This window comes from Papilio polytes, unplaced genomic scaffold, assembly GCF_000836215.1.
Source record: "Papilio polytes unplaced genomic scaffold, Ppol_1.0 DF823958.1, whole genome shotgun sequence".
Classification (NCBI taxonomy): Eukaryota; Metazoa; Arthropoda; class Insecta; order Lepidoptera; family Papilionidae; genus Papilio; species Papilio polytes.
Genome location: NW_013525246.1, coordinates 740,129 through 744,090, shown reverse-complemented (window position 1 = coordinate 744,090; position 3,962 = coordinate 740,129).

Sequence of the window (3,962 nt, the reverse complement as noted above, 5' to 3'; positions counted from 1 at the left end):
ACAATGTCCGGGCGCGGCTCCAGCCTGCTCACATAAATAGCCTCAATAACATACGACGTGCGAACTGCGATGTGCGATGCGACAAAACGATAAAACTGATAGCTCGGCATGCGTAAGCGCACGCCGCATTTAATCCCTTGTTTCCTTTACATTCCGCTGTTGTGATACGCACGTTTATAAGCTTATTTTTTTGGAATACGAGACCCCTTCCCCTATAGAGACTAATCGCAGAACAATGTAACTTATTGAATTATACCCATGCAATCTAATCTAATATTATTCACACAAAACATATCACCACTTAGAACTTAAATCGATGAAAGTAGTTTGAGCGACAAGCTCTCGATTTTCACAGCAATTTGAAAACAATGCAACAGGCGGACTATTTCCGTCTCTATAAATGTTGCCCGCGCAAAAATACCTCGCAACCTCGCGGCCAGCCGTCAGTCAATGAACGGTATGCGATAACAATCGTCTGGAATAGCTCGCAAGTTAACAAATAACAACATTTTAATATAGACCAGATACGTATTGAATTAGCCCAAATTCTAAAAAGACATATTGTTTAATTTTTAAACGCTTTGACACTTCGGAGTTTTGAGGTTATACAATTTTACTTTCGCATTTATAACCTTCTTTGGTGCCTTAAACTTGTTGGTTTTTGCCTTCTTTATTTGATAAAAGTATTTAGTTATATTGTTATTGAACCAAGAGATAGAATAAGTAAAGTCTGGCTCTATTAATGAGGTAATGTTTAAAGTTGTTTAGTGCGTCGCGCTTCGCCCGCGGCACCTGCTGGCCGCACGCCAAGGGAGACGGACACGAAAAAATACCCAAAGTTAATAGCCAATTATACACTTACCTTGTTGCCAAAATTGTTTTGTTTTTCACATATGAGTATTACGTAAACATTTGGTTTTATTACGACTGTCCTCATTCAGATATAGTATTTAGTACGCGTAATTATTTTACTTCACGTGATTAACTTTTGACATATATCAATATAAGCAAAACAAAGCACAAGTAGTATTTATTGTCAATGAAGAAAGAAGGTTCCGGTTCTCAATCCTCGTTCAATTCTCACCTTGCACTAAACGCATTTAGCTCGCCACGCCAGCGCCACGCTAACGAGACGGGGCAGACACGCGTGCTACACGACTGTTATCCTGGTATCCTTGGAAATTGATCACTCACGCCCCAAATCCCAGAGAGTAAACAGAATTTAAAGTCGGAAAGTAGTGAACAATGCTACTAATAGAAACTTTTCTATGGGTGTAGCGTACTCTAGTACCTTAGTGGATGATATTCTGGAAGAACACATAGACTTTTGATCCCAGAAATAGTTACAGTTCCCGTGGGATATAGTAATTTTTTTTTTTCATGTTTACTCGATAATTTTGCAAAGGTTCAACATATCTTAATGAAAAGGGTCACAGATATAAAAAAAAATCTGGACACATGGAATACGATTCATTTCTAAATATGTCAGATTCCCGTGGGATATAAACTTTTTGGTCTTTTGAAGGTGTTTTAATACTATGGGGACAAAGTCGTTGGTACAGCCAGTTAAGTGTAGTGTAACTACGTGGAATGAATTATAAAAATGTTATAGATTTTACTGGAAAGGCTTTCGAGACTACATTCCTCGCTTGATACAGATCCGAGCTGACAAAGATATGAGCTTGCAGTACAAAAACAAGTTCCATCTACAAGTGATGGAGTTGTACCAATTGAGGTATACTTTTTATACAATTTGTCGGCATTTTTATACAGATTGCTCGATATGTATTAGATATTTACACTTCGTATATTAATTGGCTTGCCTTGTTTGGTTTTATTTCCAGTTTAAACAATATTTACATCTTACAAATAAGCGTTGTCTAAGCTATGTATTATTTTAGTCATTTACCACATTGAGAGTGACACAGAGGTGAGAATCAGTGTAGATTTTTTTCTAAATCTAAGAAAGATTTAAATAACTCTGAGTTACAATTGAACTTAAGTAAATTACAATTGTATAAAGGATATATTTTTTTTAATGAAACCAAAAACAAATGTCTAGGATAATACTTGTTTGTTTTCGTACCTTTCTTATCTTACTCTTAGCAAATAAGATATAAAGTTCTCTCAACTTATATCTGTCTAGTAAAATATTTACACAATAAAATTGTATCTCTTACTTTGCTGAGCAACGAGTGTCTTTTATGAGAGTCTTCCATTCACTTCAAGTAGGTAAAATAAAGTAAAACTTAAGCTTATTTAAATAATAGAAAATTATATTATTTTAAATAGAAATATGATCATATTTTTCTATTTAAATTAAACAACTGATGTATTTGCTTAAAATAAAAACGTCAACAGCAAACTATTGAAAGTTTTTTAATTTTTTAATTTTTGAAACTTAATAATTTGATAGAAACTTAGCTATTAATAGATTGAAACTTTCTGGTGACTCATGGTTAACTTCGAACGCATACCTTTAAACATAATGTAAGGTAAAAAGAAGTAGTGTACAGAACATCACATCACATGTACAGTCGCAAAATAACGCCGTCTTCCAGGTCAATTGAAACGCAATAAATTCCACCTCTTACAAATAATTAGATAACAGTGAGTTACGCAAACCATGGGATAATAAAAAGCATTTAAACGTGTACCAGTGACCAACTCGACCGGTCAGTTACCTTAAATTGTTTTGTATGTTGCGTGTCGAAATTTCGAGCTGCAATAAAGTTTGAATAGAACTATACTAATGCGAGACACATTAATATGGCTGGTACACATAAAAGGGGTCTGTAAAAACAGTCCTAGGATGGAGTACGGATATGGCGTAGCCGAGGCGTCGGTATGTAATTGTCGACTAATCGGGCAACGGGTCTCATCTCGCTGCCTTCCCCACTCCCATACGCGGGTACGGACCAGGGGCCGCTTTTTGCTGCCATTGTATATGGGAAAGCGCAATTCTAATTAATTTGCCGCCCAATGAATATTAATTCCACGTATTCATTACTCTCTTTGTTTGGTTCAAAATTTGTATATTGTTCGAAAAGAATTTTACATTTACAAATTAAAGTGTTTAAATTACTAAGAATAGTAGCTCGCGACTTCGCGGAGTTAAAAAAATCTAGTATTAAATATGGCCTATGTTATTTATTGATAATACACCGTACTATTTCGAAAGGATTTTTAAAAACGAAACAGTAGTTTTTGTGTTTATGCGATACAAAAATATAAATCTTTGCTCTTCAAATTATCAGTATGGATTAACATATATAAAATCTCTGCTTCAAATAACCATAAGCGTATTATGTAATAATAAATAAGCAGTTCACTAAATACAAGTCAGCACTTCAGTTTGTTAAGTTTACCTTTGTTGAGATATTCCATCAACCAGTTATTTTTAAGTTATGCAAACATCTAAACTATGTTCCTGCAATCTTTGTCTTGCAAATTAGGCAAATGAAAGTGAAAGACGTAGCATTTTATTAGAACAATGAGGCATAACAATTGAAACGAGATGTTCGCGGGTCTGCGAGCATTGTCGCGCGAGGCATTCGCGTAATGACCGTCATTAGGTTCATTGGTGCGCTTTCGAGTCCTTTGTCGAGGAATGACGACGGAAACCTCGCGAATATTCAACTAACTTATGTTAGACATTGGTTGAAATACCGGAGAATACAGCGACGCTATACTTGTTCAAAAACCTATCTATACTTCTAGACTAACATAATAAAGCGTAAAAACACACTATTTTGTGGCGTAGGATGTCAGCAATCACAGTATATTTTTAAATAATTTTTTCTTTATTAAAAAGACGTACACTTATGACACGCTTTAGGCTATATATTTTCACGCTATCAAACGGGAAAGGGATCATAAAATACAAGCTGCCAACATCTACGGTAATTGTTATCCAATGTCCTTCGTTGATTCGTTGCCATTTGTTCATTTAGATTTTTACA